A 19712-nucleotide genomic window follows, 5' to 3' on the forward strand; every position below is an offset into this window, starting at 1 on the left:
TGAGGCTCCTGCCCATTTTAGTCAAATAACACGTCATCATTTAACTGAAATATATGCAAATCAGTGGATAGGTCGAGGAGGACCACAGAACGGGCCCGCTCGATCCCCGGATCTCAATCCTCTCTGGATTGGGGCAAATGCTGTAATTTGGTTTATCGTACTTCTGTTCGCGATGTAGAGGACTTAAGAAACCGCATCATTGATGCGTGCAGGGTAATCAAAGAGGCTCCAGGAATATTCGAGCGAATACGTGGCTCAATGCGCCGACGTCTAGACGCATGCGTAATATCCGAAGTTAGACATATTGAACATTTACTATGATTTCTACATGTTGTGTGTTTTGTTAATAATAAATTAGTTTCGTTTAATGCAGGTACTAACTACAAAATAACAATAAATCCAGTTCGCATTTATGACGATGTAGTTGTTCTGTAGTTGTTTGTAAAATAATTTTTTGCTGCGAACTGGTTCAGTTTGGGCAAAAAACCCAAGAGATATTTTTTGTTTAGAAGGAAACAGGCTATCGGAAATGAGTTTTTAAATGGTAAACAAATGATGAGACAAACAGTTACATTAGAAATAAATTTTAGGGGTTGCGTTTTCCACCCCTTACAACCATGGGTAAACCAAATAAATTACTGGCTAAGTGTCTTTTTGGTAGTACAAAACGTCAGGTCAATTTCAATATTGTAACTTTTTCAATGCTAGTGAAAAACTTGTTATACAAATTTTACGTACCCCCTTTAAGGGGCTGTATCTTAACAAGGGATGCTCCAATGAAGTTTCTGTATATGAAAGATCCTATTTTTTTTTTTTTCGATGAGGAATCACCTATTTGAATGTTTTACACTCATTCAGTTACACCCTGTATAATAATTGTAATAGAGACGTAGAAAGTGCAAACTATTTAGTTAGTTTAGTTCAGTTCAGTTAGTCCAATATGCTTGTCTCTTCCTTGTAGTAAACTTTGTAATAACAATGCGTAGTATAAATGGTTCGGTTAAGGTTTTGAAAACAAAATTTTATTGCACTTGAGAAAGTAAAATAAATTTGGCTCGGAATAGAAAATTAACTGCAATGAAAATAAATGATTCCTATCCATTGACTGAATATCTATCATTTATTATAATTTGATATTGTCCTTATATTTGAAATATAGTTCTGCTGAAAGCTGATGGCGCAAATTGCCAACAAAAAAAATATACACTATGGTTTAGTAGAATTGAAGAGAACCTACTTCTATGAACATATAGCGTGACAAGCTTTCAGTTCACATACTTAAAAAATGAAATATTTATTGTATATTAATGACAATTCACTTATCGGTTTGATGCATCTAATATATGTTGTTTTAGAATTGTTGTCCGTTTTTTGAGTCCAATTCTAACTATAACATCTTAGTGAATACTTATGCAATTCAAACGTGACAATACCAACGTAATACAAGTTGATTAATCCCGTCAGCATACAAATTGAGTACTCGAGATTCGATGAAGTCGACGACGACCGTTTTTGCCTGGTCCTGACTGACGATGGTTCTATCGATGAGAAACTCATCCAAGTGTAACAGCAACTGACCAGATACCTTGGTTTATTTTCAGTGAATTTTCGCTTTTGGAAAGTGCCCGAATGGCTCATCGGTTTCCAACCATTGTCCTGTTGTAGAGGATCCAATTTTCATCACAAGTGACGATCCTATCCCAAAAATACAAAAAAGAACAGACCTTGAAACGTGACAATATATGTCAATCAGTTAAATCGTGATGCACCCCCTTTTCAAGATTATTGGCTTTTACAATACGTTTTAAACCATCAAAAATCTCATGAGAGCTAAGGCTCAGTTCTCACCAGGGTCCTCAAATCCTCGACATGAATTACTGAAGATCGACCACTTTGGGGCTCACCTTCGAGGCTAGTAAAATACAGGTAATATATACTGTACTGAACACATTTGCATATCCGAGATTAGTGTTGCGAGAGATATAGCGTAACGCGAAACCAGTGGGAAGAGAACCGCACAGTCGCTTGCGCATGGCGACCCGTCGCCACGTCGGTTTTACGTGCAGCTATAGATGCTTCACATCAAAGAAGTCAATTTTCTAGTCAAAGGTGTCCTATATAAAATTCATCATTCTGCATATACTTTGCATATACTTGAAAGAAAGGGTACTTGATATTGCGTGTAAAATATTAATATAATCATATCAAAATTCGATAGATTAAACTTTTGATCATGAGTTCATCACGTACCTCTTCGTCAAACCCCACCCATTTATAAAAGGTCAATAGCTCTGCCATATTCGCGGAAGGATTTCTGCCAGATTTGTTTGTCTTCCATCGCAGATGTTCGTTCAAGCTTCATACATATGGTCGACAAATTTATTTCAATGTTCCTATTTATGAAGGGAATCGCTGGAGAGTTTTTTTGACACAATTGATGATGTTGAATATGGGAAAAATAAGCATGCAAGTGCACATATGGTTGTTACTTGTTATGATAGAAAATATTCGGCAGAGCTTTTTATCTGTATACAGTTGAATAACGATGTCAACTCTTTGAAAAGTGATTGGCAATTAAAAAGTTGTGAATAAATTCGTTTTGAATTCTAGAAATAACATTTTAAAAACATTTTTGTTACATATCTTCAAGAGAGGAAATGAGAACGAAAATTTATACAAGGAAATGTATACACATGCTAAGACATTTAAATATTGAACGAAAGTCATTTTTTTGCGGGTGTGGGTATTTTCATCTTACACAGCCTGAAAAATATGAAAATTGTAATAGAAAACTTCAAATACGTGTATAACATATATCAGTAACTGATGAATATCAGTAACTGATAAATCTCAGGTACTGATAAATAGCAGCTACTGATGAATAAAATATTTCTCTTCGTGAAAAATACTTTAAATTTACGCAGTGAATAAAAAATGTTCTATTCATCAGTAACTGATGAATAAAACATTGTTCGTTGTGAAAAATACTTTGAATTCACACACTAACACAAAAAATGTTCTATTTATCAGTAACCGATGAACAGAACATTTGATTTGTAAAAAATACTTTGGAGTCATACAGTAACACAGAGAAAAATGTTCAATTTATCTGTAACTGATGAATAGAACATTTTTCTGTGTGAAAAATATTTTGAAGTTACGCAGTACCACAAAAAAAGTTCTATCCATCAGTAACTGATAAATAGAACATTTTATCTGTAAAAAATACTTTGAATTTTAGCAGTATCACAAAAAATATTCTATTCATGAATAACTGATGAACAGAACATTTGATTTGTGAAAAATACTTTGAATTCATAGTGTAACACAGAGAAAAATATTCAATTTATCAGTAACTGATGAATCGAACATTTTGTGTGAAAAATATTTTGAAGTTACGCAATACCACAAAAACAAGTTCTATCCATCAGTAACTGATAAAAAGAACATTTCATCTGTGAAAAATACTTTGAATTTACTACACAAAAAAAAATGTTCTACTTATCAGTATTTGCTGAATAGTACATTTTATTTGTGAAAAATACTTTTAATTCACGCAGTAACACAAAGAAAAATGTATTTATCAGTAACTGTGAACTTTGTGAATATTTTGGATTTACGCAGTAACGCAGTAACTAATAAATAGAACAGTTTTCTTCGTGAGAGATACTTTGAATTTACACAGTAACACACAGAACATGTTTCTGTGGCAGAACCTAAGATTTATAATGTATCGTATACATTAAATTCTTCTGTTAATTTCGAAATTAACGTCCAAAGACTGACGCACTAATATTTTATGAACAAGCAGAGAAGTATTTATGATGCACTGTTTGGAACCTTTGGTGTAGTAATGAATATTACTGGAAATCTTTCCCAACACCAAATCGTTATTTTTAACACCTCGACACGTGTTTTGATCACCAAGTGATCATCTTCAAGAGCAAGATTAAACTGGAAACTTTCCTGAGCTAATGCTATTTATGCTATGCAGGTATACTATACATGTAAACCATACAGGTATACCACCCATCCAACCACCCAATTAATTTAACATTTGCCATATCTATTTTTTTTATAATAGATAAAGGAAATGTAAAATTAATTTGGGGTGGTATACCTGTATGGGTGGTATACCTGTATGATTTACCTGTATAGTATACCTGCATAGCATAAATAACGTTAGCTCAGGAAAGTTTCTAGTTTAATCTTCCTCTTGAAGATAATCACTTGGTGATCGAAACACGCGTCGAGGTGTTAAAAATAACGATTTGTTGTTGGGAAAGAACTCCAGTAATATTGAAGCAGAAAAGAACTAACTTAGAAGAAGAGTGGGGAACGGATCTGAACCTATTTTTTCACTTGAAAGTTAATATACCCGCTTTCATGAATGATAATGGGATTCGCATTTTTCGAAATCGAATATGAGCCTTTTCACATAATTGTCATGGTGGGGGTTATTATTATAATGAATAAAATAAACTGTACTGACTTCAGGTACGTATATATTTGACAATGAATCATATAGATTATATCACTAAAATAATTGAAATTGTGAGTTTTATATGTATGATTTATCAATGTTTTTTGTGAATAACTTGAAATACGACGATGATATCTATGAGAAATCAGAGCAGTGGTGTTACCCTGCGGACTTTTATAAAAAGTTCTGCCTTTAAGATATAACAGGCAGGTCAATAAAAATTCCGCAATGGCATAAGTGTATCTTTCAAGAATAGCCTAATATACATAATGGTTATATATAATGTGACAAATGGAAAGCTATTTGAATGTAAACGATATTGATCCTTATTATTATCAATATGATCCCTCAAGTATTTCATTTACATTAATACCTTGTACATATATATATCCTAGGGAGGGGTTATTGAAAAATTGATACTATCGCGCGACAAAGTAAATTCAAGCTCGAATTTCTGTACTGGACAGGACACTCTAATTATGAGAGAGTAGTGATTATCACAAATGACATCTAGTAGTATGAAAATAGTATTCGATATTGACACTTCATATATGCTATCATTTGTTGTAAAAAAATAGGCGAATTTTCGTTTTCCTTGAAAAGTGTTCATTTATTCAACAATTTCTATTTTTATCCCGTCGAAGTAGTTCCCCTGAGATATAATAAACTTGTGCCAGCATTTCTTCCATCCTCGAATCAGTTCTCAACAATTCGGATTTCATCTCCTCAGTCGTCGCACAACGCCGTCCTTTCATGGATTTCATCAATCTTGGGAACAGAAAAAAGTCACAGGGGATCGAATCTGGTAAATACGGTGGATGAGACATGATTACGGTGTTGTTTTTGGTAAGGGCGAGCGTCGTCATTCACATCTTCTCGACCTTCTGTTGAAGGCTCTACTCGGTCCATTGTGAACATTTTTCTGACTCAGAGTACAATCACCGTATGCCACTGTCAACATTTCAATTTTTTCAGCGCTTAATGCCATTTTTCACAAAAAAAAATTGATGCAAATTCTTTGGTCCATTGTTTTCTATAGCAATAGCAAAATATTATATTAATATACACCTTATGTTTTCAACAGTCCAGATATTATACTAATGACTGCATTTCTGTTGACTTGAAAGTAATGCACATATTTATTATGGTACTTACTTTGATAATAGTAAATAATTAGCTTTCAGGGTTCATTTTTATTAACAGCAAATTCTACGGTTTGAAGGTTGTGAGTTGAAAAATAATACCAGCAGTCCTTGCAATAGTGTCTACTTAATCCACATTTTGAAGGAATAAAGCATTGCCAACCTATTTGCCAAACTATGGTAGTATCAGTTACATTCCAGGAAATCTGAATCTTACTAAAAATAGACCAACCAATACACTAAAAATTTATACTGCAATAATTGTAATTCATAAGGTGTCGGTTGTGGTCAACCAGCCCACACAAACGTTTTTAACATATTCCTATATTCGTAGTCGATGTGTAAACAGGTGGGTTAGCTATATGTCATAATTATTTCCTTAAAGGTTCTGTTTGTATAATCTCACATGCCAATTGTCCGTGGGATGTGTATTCGACATAAACCAGTTTCGAATTGATCTATCTAGATGCTCATTGATGGAAGCTATTGTTTGTTGAATGAAAATGTTAATATCAGTGATTATGTTGGAATTGTTCAATACCTTTTTCACCTGAGCACTGTTGATAAGTAAATAATCCTCATAAATGAAAGTGTATGCATAATATTCAGGAGACTAATAAACATTATGGATAGATGAGTAAGTAGAAAGAATACTGAGTTACTGGAAGTAGATAATCATAAAGTACCTACAATAATATGAAATACCATCGAAATTTGCATCACAAAACTTTCCTACACCTTCCTTAAACTAAAGCGAAAATGATTGAATATGATGTGCCAATAATGATACAGAAATAATTACCATAGAAAGGAGATAATACGTTAATACTTGAATTTCTTCACATGTCTTTGAAAGTTTTCTCATAGGATGAAACTGCAGTTAGTTTCAAATACAACTAGTATAAAAACATATCTATTCCTCATTTTTCACAATGGGGAAAACCGAATGAATTCCACGGATTTTTTTACTGAGTCTCCTTTTTCAAATTTTGAATGTAATGACTATAGAGGAATAGGTATTTATATAACATACACTGAACTATTTACTTGAAAAAATTTATTTGGTTCCTGCAGATAGGTTTTGTTCGACAACTGTCTCAGTTAAAGAAGAATCTGTAAAAGCGACATTGAAAATTTAAAAAAAAACCTGTGCTCTAGCTCAACATACTATTGAACTAGACCACAGACCTGATTATGATAATGTGACTATCTTAGCACATGAATCCAATTGTCGAAATGACAAAGATTTTCAAAGAACCAAATTCAATTAATTATAGAACTGACATAAATCATCTTAGCACAGTTTATTCATATCTACTAAGTCGCCCACTGCAAAGGACTTCTAACAACTGATATAACCCTTCCAAAGATAATATAATTTTGACAATCCTAGATAGTTGGTGTTTTTATATTTTTTATGTTTCATCTCTCATTGTATGTTGGCAATAAGATCAAAAAAATTACTGTCAATAATTTCATTACTGTCAACTTGACATCATAGTCTCCATGGGAGACTATGATTTAATAAATACTGAGTGTATTTCAAATATCTAATCAATCATTACATAATGTAAAGTTTTTATTCTCATGTTGTTTTTTACCAAGAGTGTTTGTAGTGTGGGAAATGTTATGTTTACAAATCGCGGCAAGTGAAACGGATTACTAAATATTAAAATCTATTATCAAATCAATGTAGAGCTTCTGATGAAGAGCCAATAAAGACTCGAGAGCTAGAACAGAAAAAAGAGTTCACTCATTTCACCATTCCCTTATTGCCTATATATATATACATATATCTCCGTGTTCTGTGTTATTATCCCCGCTGGAATTGATCTCACGATAATTCGACAAAGTCCCATTTGCCAGCTACTGGTGAAGTCGATCGACTTTACTCGATCCGCTCCCTACTATATAGGTAAAAATGATGTGTTTGTTACGTGTTCGGAAGTAGACTGTCCTTACTACTTCCGAACACGTCACAAACCTCATTTTACCTATATAGTAGGAGGTCGGTCGACGTCCTAACACTTAATAAAAAATCACCAGTGGATGACAAATGAAACTTTGTCGAAACGTGGTGAGATCAATCCCAGCAGTGGAGATACTAAACATGGATCAGAACCCGAAAATCAGTTCAGAACATTCCTGTCCGTGAGAACATTAGATTTAATATATTTTATGGTTGCTACCACGCCACTAGTGTGACCCATTTTTAATGGAAACACCCCCCTAAAATTTGAAGTTGTAAATCGATTTTAATAATTTTTTTTAAATGTCAAGTACTAAAAGGTATACCTTGGGACAAAATTTGAAATGTTTGCGGGATTTTTTATTAGCGATTTTTTTATTGAAAAAATCACTACGCCACTGGATTCAGAGTGCCTCTAAATAGGTGTGACCAAAATTTCATAAAAAAATATTCATTATTAACAAAGTTATGACAACTCAAAAATTCGAAAACTCACACAGCTAACAGTCACAATATATCATTTTTTTTATGATTTCAACAATAAAGTGCCGCCAGATGAAAAAAAAACAAATAGCGTAAATATGTTTAATGATGTCGTAATGTGTCGTAGCGCTTACGAATGTTTCTGATTACGTTCCTTACTTCTTGAGGGCTAACCTGCACATACCTGTCGAATTCTTGCACAAAGTTCATCTCTATCTCTTGAGCGGTTTTTGTAAACCTTTTGTGTGAGAAGTCCCCAGAGAAAAAAGTCCGAAACTGTGAGGTCTGGAGATCTGGGTGGCCACTCTATAAACGGAATACCACGGCCTATCCATCGGTTTGGAAAATGTTCGTTAAGCCATTGCCTCACAGCTCTGGCATAATGAACTGAACACACATCTAACTGGACAATTAAATTTGATCGTTTATTGATTGGCAGCTTGTGAATAGCATCCCAAAACTCTGTGTTTAAAATTCTAGAAACCTCTGCGCATTAATGTTTTCCTCAAAAAAGAAAGGACCAATAATTCGTTCGTTCAATATCCCACACCAGACGTTGATTTTTTGGGAATACTGGCTTTTATAGTTTATCACCCAGCTAGGATTATCCGCTGCCCAATAGCGAAAATTCTGTGATGACACTACTCCATTTGTAGTGAAAGTGGCTTCGTCGGCATATAAAATATTTTTTAGTAAATTTCTGTTATTTAAATATTCCCCTTGGGCCCATAAACAATATTCCAGGCGTCTTGCTTCGTCGCCTTCTTGAAGTGTGTGTAAAAATTTTGGCTTAAAAGGTTTAATATTCTTCGCCTTGAGACATCTACGAATAGTTTCTCGTGTAATATTCAAATCTAAAGTGACATTCCTTATACTGGCATTAGGATTATTTCCGAAATAATCTAAAATGATTTGATCCTTCCTGTCATTCCTGTTTCGTCTTTGTACAGGATTACTTTTTAACATCATTTTTGATACTGCACCAGTTTCATTGAATATTTTATTTATTTTATTTACCGTACTGCAGCTAATACGAGGAAGATGTGGATGTCTCTCATTAAATACTCTACAAACCTCTCTAGCACTTCTAACGTCATCTCTCGAAAGGCGTACAATTTCAATTTTCTCTCTTACGCTCAATCTTGCACACAAAATAATTCAAAGAACTGTAAGGTGAATATTGTTGACAATAGTACACTTAAATCTTTCACAAGTGTCAAACTGTAATATCATTTCCATGGCAACTAAGATTTAAATTGAAATATTAGGTATTTGTTTTAGTTAATTTGTGTGAAAACTTGAATGTAATTCCGTTATTTTCATTAAAAATATTTACGCTATTTGTTTTTTTTCATCTGGCGGCACTTTATTGTTGAAGTCATAAAAAAACATTCTCATGGCTATATCTGTTGATATACGGTGTTTTTGTGACTGTTAGCTGTGTGAGTTTTCGAATTATTGAGTTGTCATAACTTTGTTAATAATAAATATTTTCTCATGAAATTTTGGTCATACCTATTTAGAGGCACTCTGAATCCAGTGGCGTAGTGATTTTTTCATTAAAAAAATCGCTAATAAAAAATCCCGATTCTCAACTAAGAAAAAATATCGTAGTATGCCCTGGAACTTTGAAAAACATTTCAAATTTTGTTCTAAGATAGACCTTTTAGCACTTGACATTTCAAAAAAAAAACATTGAAATCGGTTTACAACTTCAAATTTTAGGGGGGTGTTTCCATCAAAAATGGGTCACACTGTATATATATATATATATATATATATATATATATATATATATATATATATATATATATATATACATATATTTATAATCAAAAATGAAACAATTCGTGGACACAACACTTCAAAAAAGGAGGGGGGCAAACCGCGGATACCTGTTTCTGGCTATTGGCCTCATCAGCGCGGTGCAGCCAAGTGTAAAGACAGGCAACACTTGTTTGTCGAAAGCAAGAAACAACACATACGTACGGAGTCAACAACAGAAGCCAATCTCACATTTGTATTTTTTTCAAATATTCAAAAGAGTCATCTGATAATTTATGTAAATTCGTAGTCAAATCGGCGAAGAATTCATTCATTCATCTATTTTAAGTGTAAACACAATTTGATAATATCCTCAGTCTATATCTTCTTATTTTATATAGTTTATTTTCATTTCATACCTCATATGTTTACTTCAAAACTTCAGCTTTCAGAAGTAAACGAACTGAATCTTCAAATGTTTGGTTCAATGATTCGTTAATGATCGTTTATATGAAATGTGATTCAGAATTCAGCTTAAGATATGTAAACATCTGCTTTTTATGGACTTATTGTATATATTGATTTATATCAGAACTTCGGATACAGAGAATGGACCAGAACCTTGGATACAGAGAATGGACAAAAACATTTCAGTGATAGAATGTGCATTCTATGCAGATATCAACAACATAACCATCAACTCATTTGAGTATATAAAAATTTGAAGTATATTTTACGGAACAAGTTCTTTGTTAAAAGACAAGACAGAACAAACTATCTCAATAGTTCGTCAAATATAAAATCAACAGAATTTACCGCTATTCTTCTTATTGTTTAAGAAAATCTGTTTAAAATCTGTGTTTCCGTTAATCAGCTGCCGCCCTCATACGGACGACAACTCTCAGAAGTTGAGAAACTTGTGCGAGCTAAGGACTAACGAGGTCTTACCTTTTAACGTGTGATTCCTAACACGATACTATTACTATTACTATTAAAGTAATCGATAAAAAACTCACTTTTGAGCAACTTACAACCAGCAACCACACGAATTCAACCATTTTGATTATAACGAGAGTTCGTATTCATCAAAAGTTTCGAGTCATCATTGAATTCATAACTAATATAATATTACATGAAAAAAGAATGATGCTCAGAATATTTCACGCTATTATATGACACTTTCGTTAGTATAAAATATATTATCAATTCATATTTCCAGTTTTGTAGTAATAATACATGATGATTTCGAAGTGCATCAATGAAAGAAATAGGGGGACCAGCCATGACTGAGTCATGGCTGGTGGGAGATATCGTATCGTACCCTCTCGAGTTTGACTATTTAAAATATATTTATACGATTCACTTTTAAAATTCCAGCACTAACTGAATACGGTCCTGAATTCAGATGTTTGCGGCTCGAATAATCTAACAAACTGATAACAGATTTCTACACATCTACTGCACATCTTGAGGGAGGGACTCCTCACCGGCCGTGCCTCGGTCCGGTAGCTGTAGTTTAATAAACTATTCCTTTTTCAACTTCGAAAAATTTCTCAACTGCCGTAATGTTCGAGTGAGTAGTGTTCAACTATGAAAGAACCTGACTTTTCTCAACGACAAAACACAAGCACTACAGGAAAATCATTAAAGCGCTCTCAGAGCTCATTTTGTTTTATGAGAGAGAGGACATTGACAGATCAAGATCTTCAGATGATGTGGTTCTGCAGATTTTTCTGGGTTTTCCTGCAGCTGAAAAAGCAAATGCGCCACTGGAATCAATCAAGTCGCCCCGGAGCGCCAATTCATTTTTATTGTTGTTTTATAATTTCCAATAAGTCGTTGATATAAAATAAAAAGAAGATTGGAAACAATATGGATCCCTGGGGAACACCAGCGTTGGTTGTGAAAGTGGCTATCATTTCATTTCTCTAGGCAAAAAAGTGATTTCGAACTGATCAATAACGCTATCAATATAAATACTGTATTACTGCATATTACTACAAATTACATTTCAATAATTGATCACTCAAACCAAAACAGAATCAATCTCTGAAAACGAGTTATAGTTATTTTCGACCTTTCCCGTTTCCTGGCAAATATTGAGATCAAATACAACACAATGGATACTATCGCGAAAAAATTATAACTCGCATAATTGTACACAACACATAAATTTTTATGACCGCAAGTTAGTCATGCAGTATTTCTGGCGTGTGCTCTAGCCTCGACTGCTTGATATAATTCAATCTATCGATCATCTCTAAGTTTAGATGCGAAAAGTAATGAGATATGTTTCTTGCCAAACTTTGGTTTTTCTGGTGATTGGTTTCCGTACGAAACAAGGTATTCATTACAAGAACTGCATTTATTTTAGAAGTCAGAGACTCTCGAATACATTTGATTATATAGTTTCAACAGAATTTTTTTGGGACTCTCAGCATCCACAATCTGAAAAAAAAATTGTAATGAAGAACTTTATACAAGTGTATAATGGGCAAACTTTTCAGTTCAACCTACTGTTCAAGTTACTGCCCAAATTTGAAGTATTTCTCACAAAAAATAACGTTCTATTTATCAATAGCTTTTCGTATTTAATATTTTTTTCTATCACAGAAATAGTTGAGGAGTTGTACAGTAACTTCTGTATCTGTAGAGTAGAGAGGGTGAGTGTAGACTCACCTCATTGTACATCCCCACATAGCAATAGATATTCCAGGTATATTTCATGAATATACATTTAAGGATATTGTATTATGCTATGAATATGCCATGGATATATATATATATATATATATATATATATATATATATATCATATATATATATATATATATATATATATATATATATATATATATATATATCTTCTGGAGAATATTCCCTGGAAGTGCTCCTGGCGAACCTTTGATATATTTTAAGAATATTCCTTGGGAATATTCTTGGAATATCTTATATTATTCTTAGAATATGTAAGGTATATTCTATTAAGAATATTCCAGGAATAGAACCCGAGGAATATTCATAAAATATTCAGGATATTCTTAGTTTATTGTAGGAATATACAATAGGGAATCACCATAGAATATTCTTTAAATACATTTCATGAATATTCTAGGAATATTTGGAATATTCCAAGAATGTGACGAGTAAACGCTATTAGGCATGAATATATTGCATTTTGATGCAAGATTCACACAAGTAATAAAACACATAATATTCATAAACAAATATATTTTAAAAACAATATACACTGAATTATTTGACGTTTCAACCAATATTAAAAATAAAAAATCTAATTCAAAATATTTATTCACTGAATAAAATATTCCAGAACACTGTCGTATTACAAATATTAGAAATGTATTCAAATTAGGATGTTCCTACTCTCAAACAAATGTGTACTAAAAATATACTAAAATAACAACTCTGTGAATTCATCAGCACTAATTAAAAAATAATAAATATATCATTTCATTGAAAAAGAAAAAATGAATTACATCAAGAAATAGGTTAGGTTAGGTTAGGTTTCTCACTTAAAAAAATAAACCCACAAATGAAGTATTTAAAATGAGTGATATGATGGGTTCTTCAATGAATTTAACTTACTTAAAGTTATCCAAAATTTGCTCACCGGAATAGTTTTCCTTATATTTGTCCAACAATGCATCGGCCAGTGTTTCAATAGTAATACCTGGAACAAAATGTACATTAACGTTCATTATCACTATTTAAAAGTGGCACAATAAAACTGGAATAAAAATCAAATAGATATTTTTCGCATAGGTTACTCATGAACATTCACAACATTTTATGACTTGGAGAGCAACTTGCATTGTCTTGCAAAAGTACTCATTACGTTTTCAGTTCCTTGGCACACCTGCCTGTACCAGGTACCACTCTGTTTCCTTTTGGGCAAATTGATATTGAAGATACACAACTGAAATCACTCTAGTTCAAACATGTACTTAGTCAAACCAACAAATCTCACACACCAACTCTCCTCGAGCCTAAAATGAGGTATAGTAGGTTAATCACCATGACTACTATCGATACTATTGCATTTTACTTACTTTTCTTAAAGACTGAATATATGCAACTCTCCTGTTTGAAGATCCAAAATCAAACTATTCGCTATACTGCAAATTGGACAACCCCAAATTATAAATGGTACAATGAACGTGAGACAATTATACTTTGATTATAACACCAATACACCATGCATCACACACGCGAACCTGCCGCGTCAACCGCCATGTTATATCAAATGTCGAATTTAACGCAAAGGTACCAAGCATTAAGGGACAGCCGCTTTCACAGAGCTTATTCGACTGTCGCGCGCTACACTTCAATTGACCAATGAGAAAAGTTTACTCCAATTCTTCACTTCACCCATTTCTCTGTTTCCAGGATTTTTCGCTTTGTAATCAAATAATTTCAAATACAAAAAGACTAACAGGATGAGAATTAACCAATTTATTGATGCAATTGGTTCATTTATTGGCCCATTCAAATTTTTTTGTCGTTTCCAACAGTTGCTGTTGGAGCAATTCATCCAGAATCTTCGCGTTGAGTTCAAAAACTGGTTAACACTATCAGGGTTATATACATTACGTTATGCATTCGATTAAGATCTTCAAATATTTTTGTTTTTAATAATATTGAATTATTTGAATACGTTATTATAAGATAATTCAAAATTCCATTGTATAGAATATTCCAAAATATACCGTGGGGATATATTCTAAGAATATACCATATGGTATATTCGATTGACAATATTCTTAGAATATTCAAGGGAGAATAATCCATTTATAGACATTCTATGCACATTCTTTCGGAAATAATCCTGCCATATTCATTCAAGCATATTCAATGAATATTCTAAAGGCATGTATACATTCCAAGAATATTCTATGAATATTTGGAATATATACGTTCGTTTTATGACATACAGGGAATATTCCATGAATATCTGGTGCTGTGTGAGAATATTGCTTTCAAAACCAACAACAACTTAGGTATGCACATCAAGAATAATAAAGGTAAAAGTTCAGTTTCAGAAAAATCGAGAGTGTATAAATTATCATATATATCTGATTATTTTCAAATAATTATTTTTTCAACAGGAAGAAACTCCTTTTCGAGACCTAAAAAAAATTTAATTATATTCGAAACGTTTGCAAGAAAACAATTGTTTTTTTGTAAGAAAAATTGATCCTGTTACCAAACTAACCCTTCTTAAAAAAATTGGATCCCTAAACCAGTTATTGATATTATTTAAAGATGTTGATTTGTTAATAAGTTTTTTCTGTCTGTTTTTCCGTTAACCAGTTAGTGGATGAATAAATCAATCATTTCCTTTCCAACTACATGATATCATATCCTGAACTACTTGAAATTGGGTCGTTTCGCACACGAGTTACAGATGCTCCACGATTGTGAGTCTAAATATACAACAAAGAATAAACAAAGAAGTCATCGCAGGAAATGAAATGAGTACAGATTGCCACAGTTTTCAATACTTTCCGTAAGAAAAAGTTCAGTAACTCCTGTTCGTTGAAAACTCAAGTTTACTAACAATAAAATTTTATGACTGATAAATAAAATTGAACAGAAATATGTCAAAAAGTCATCAATGAAATAAACTCACGTTCAATAAAAATTAATCTTCAATTTGGTAGTCAAACATTAACAGGCATGTGAACAATACAATTTTATTAGTACCGAAAACTTTGACCCATTTACCTTCCCACCATCTATTATACTATGCAAAACCTATATTCGCCCAATCAATACATTTGATAACTGATGTTGCCTGTTCTTCTGTACGTAGATAAGCGATAACCTTCGAAAAGTTTCAACCAATTTGGGATCAGTTTTCACTATTTTGTTGTGGTAAACTTCACTCAATATTCAGTGTATAATTTATTTCAATCGGTTCATAAATAAAAACGATGTAACATAGTCAATCACTTCTCTCATATTATTGATAATGTTTTGTCAATTTATGCCAATTTATAGAATAACGTCTAACATTTGTTGGAAAAAAATACTATAGAAATAATGTTCCTTCTATTTGGGTGAAACTTTGGTTGACAGTACAAAATCTTCAATAACATTGTCAGTTTTTATGGAAACTTCTTGGGATGTATCTCCTGTAACCACTATTGAAGTATCATCTGCAAACATGAACAACTGATTTTCTTTGATGGAGTTAGGCAAGTCAATCATGTACAAGACAAAAAGAAGTGGTCTGAGTATACTTCCTTGTGGGATTTTTGCCTTTGGAAATTTCTGTCCCAATTAAGGCATAACTGTTTTGATTTCTTGTGAATGAAATCAGCCAATCATTTACTACCCCTCGAATACTCAATGCATTGAAACTTCTTTCGCTAGATGTGCGGATCAAGAACGTCAAAGGCACGGGATGAATCGAAAAATATTCCTTTCACATAATTTTTACGTTCAATGTTATCGTATGTACAGGCATTATTGCTATCTCGGAACGGGCTAGAGCTGTATTCTTCTTACTCTATTTCTTTGAAATAGTGAAGTGAATTCGGAAGGAGCTGTGTCAACTTGACGTAGAGACCAAAAAAATTATTCATTTCGATAGCAGTTTGCATCCCAATTCGTACGTATGAATAGAATGGTCCAAAAATGGTTTTTGGAAATTTATTGTAAGTGATATTTCACCAAGTACTAATTTTAACGGAATCTGTTTCAACTTTATTATAACTTTCGTAGTACAAAACAGTATCATCTGCAAATGTTATTACTTCCCTAGTAGTATTGATCAGCGCATACATTACAGGAAACTTTCAGTCGAATAGTTTTTACCAAATAAAAAAGTAGTGAGGTAGTTTTTACAGACAACATATCCTTCTAATAACTTAGATGACCAATTCTATTTTCTATTTCTGTTTTATGTGGCTAGGATTTATGCTTTATTCTTGATGCTTTATAAATCAACTGTTAGTGTTAGTGTCGTACCATACAATTTCAGGGTCAACGGTATTTCACAATAGCACCCACTAAAAATAAAATTTATTTTATGAGCAAATGCATCGTTACATCAAAGCTCTGTTGAGTTTCATTGCCCTCAATTTAATTGTTATTGGGATTTATTATTGTCAGTGCGTTTGCAATTACGAACGGAATTACCATTAGAAGACACATTTCCATATAAACAAATTTTATATGTAACAATCTGACTCCCTTATAATTATATTCGAAATAATCAGGGGTCTACATTAAATTGTACCCACCCATTGTACATACCCATTCAATTCAATCGAAGTGAGTGCACTTTTGCAAACGTAACACAAGTCGATCAATTCCGTCAGCATAAACATTGTGTGCTCGGGATTCGATAAAGTCGACGAAGGCCATTTTTGCCAATTCCTGATTGGCAAAGGTTCTACCGGCGAGAAAGTTATCGAAGTGCTGAAAAAAATGGTAGTTTGTTAGCGAGAGGTCTAGAAAATATAGTGGTTGAGGTAGATCTTCGCCGATCAATTCATTTAATTTTCGGACGGTGATTTGTGAAACATGCGGATCAGAAGCAGGATGAGACCTCTCCTGTTGACCAGTACCGGCTACTGATGACGCAATTCTCGGTACATTTTATCGATTTCCTCACAATAGGTCCGCAATAGGTCCGTGCTCTATCGGTTTGGCCCGTTTGCAGAAAGTTATAGTGAATACTACCAGATGCTGACCACTATACAGTGCGCATGGTCTTTTTTGAAATAAAATAGAAATGTATTTATACAGAAAAACAAACAAAATGGTTTCCACTTACATGATGTATAGTTTTTTTTTAAGTTCCTTAGATATAGTATTCATTGAGTACGATTGATACAGTTAAAATCTATATAAAATATAACAATATAAAACAATAAATAATAGAAGTATCGTAAAAAAAATCAGACACATTTGAGCATTCGAAGGAATTATCCCACTGTAATACTGAATATATTCAGTTCACCGTTCCTCACCATTTTGTTAATGGTTTCGAAACATTGTTGAACAGGAAATAAATTTTTTTGAGACACGAAATAGATTGTCTCTTTTTCTCAGTCTTACGTCAGGTACAATAAAATCAATAGTACAGAGAACTTCAGAATGTTAAAAACAAAAATCACTTCCGAGGACTCACGGTGATCTTTCAATGGTTGCATATTAAATTCTTGTAATTGGCTAGAATATGATATAAATATAGACCAGACATTGTGTTTTCTGAAAAAGAGTGTTCTTAATAATCGTTTCTGGACTTTTTCTATAGTATCAGAATATAAAAAGGTCTTTGGACCTTTTTATATTCTGATATTTTGGACAAATCCCATTTTTCTATAATATTCAGATACTGAGTATTCAATGTGCCGAGAGAAACTAAACACACCAGCAAAAATTATCCCGAGGTCTTTCATCTCATTGATTCTCTTTAAATTGGTGTGATTAATAAAATAATCCTTGATAGTGGATGACTTCTTTCGTGTGCAACTCATTATTTTGAATTTAGCTTCGTTTAGAGATAGGTCAGATACTGAAAAGTAAGTAGATAGATTATTGAGATCATCTTGAAGCAGATCAGAATCTTTTTTGCTTTCGATTCTTCTAAAAAGCTTGAGGTCATCGACATATAGGAGAAATTGAGATTTCACGATATACCGAGAAACGTTATTAACAAATGACACGAAAAGGAGAGGTCCCAAAATCGAGCCCTGCGGAACTCAGAAGTAGCGGTGAATTCGAACGAAGATACGTTGTTGAACTATACAAACTGTATTCTGTTGGATAGATAGCAGTAGATGAAATCAAGTGTGTTTTTTGTGAAACCGAATGCTTTTAATTTCAGGATCAAAACCTCGTGGTTAACTCTATCGACTGCCTTGGCCAAGTCAGTGTAACAAAGTTACTAAATGCGCATAAATTGGTAATGGTAGATTTATTTTTGGTGGGTTTTGCCTTTGGGAAGTGCCTGGGTGGTTCATCGGTATCCAACCACTGTGCTGAACATCTCATATTGTCGTAGAGGGTCCACTTTTTACCACACGTGACGATCCGATCCAAGAGCAGAGAAGAGCAGACCTCGAAACGTGACAATTTTTGTCGATCACTCTAGCTGTTTCGGCAGCGTTTTGGTTCAATTTCAATTCGTAGAGAAGAATTAGCCAATAGTCGCTTAACGACATCATATAGTAATAAGCTGAGAGGAGGCAAAAACTTAAAATTGGGATATGGAGGTAAAAGAACACATGACATTAAAATGGATAAAACTTTTGAAACAATCTAACACATATTTGGGAAAAAATGAACAATAAGCATGAAATGTGGAACTATAAGAATGCCAATTTTTAGAAAGAAAATGTATTATTGTAACATGAAATGGAAATCAACTTATTAGTTAACTAATTAATGTGAGTTAAAAATTTCATTAGAAATGAAAAATGTCATTAAAATACAGAAACACAAACATTAAAAATGGATTTCTAACCAAGCTACTTCAGAAAGTTTTGATTGTCAGTATCCATAATTGCCTTCGGCTGGCTTATTTATAATCCTTCGAGCTTATATTCAGGCCGTTTATTTTATCATGTGGTAACATTGCTATATTCTAAACCGTAAAAGATATGAAGACGATTAAATGGGAAAAAAGTAACTGTCATCTGAAATCATACAATGGTCGAAAAAAATTTATGGGGACTCTCGCCCTTCTCGAGTTATACGGGGAAAACCAAAAATGCTGTTATTCGTTTTTTTCGAATAGAATTGTTATTTCGGAGAATATCAAAAACTGGAAAAGGAAAATGTTATTGTATTCGAAATGTACCATGACGATGTAATAATAAATATTCGATAAAACGTT

General features: G+C 33.0%; 1 protein-coding gene across 1 annotated transcript in view; it reads left to right on the top strand.

Annotated features, from left to right (window-relative positions):
* Positions 1-19712, top strand: part of vkg (Collagen alpha-1(IV) chain viking) — a 161966-nt gene that overhangs the window by 42059 nt on the left and 100195 nt on the right. The window lies entirely within an intron of this gene.

This window comes from Leptinotarsa decemlineata, unplaced genomic scaffold, assembly GCF_025532065.1.
Source record: "Leptinotarsa decemlineata unplaced genomic scaffold, Ldec_3_MD MMD2_tig00026294_RagTag_RagTag, whole genome shotgun sequence".
NCBI classification, from domain to species: domain Eukaryota; kingdom Metazoa; phylum Arthropoda; class Insecta; order Coleoptera; family Chrysomelidae; genus Leptinotarsa; species Leptinotarsa decemlineata.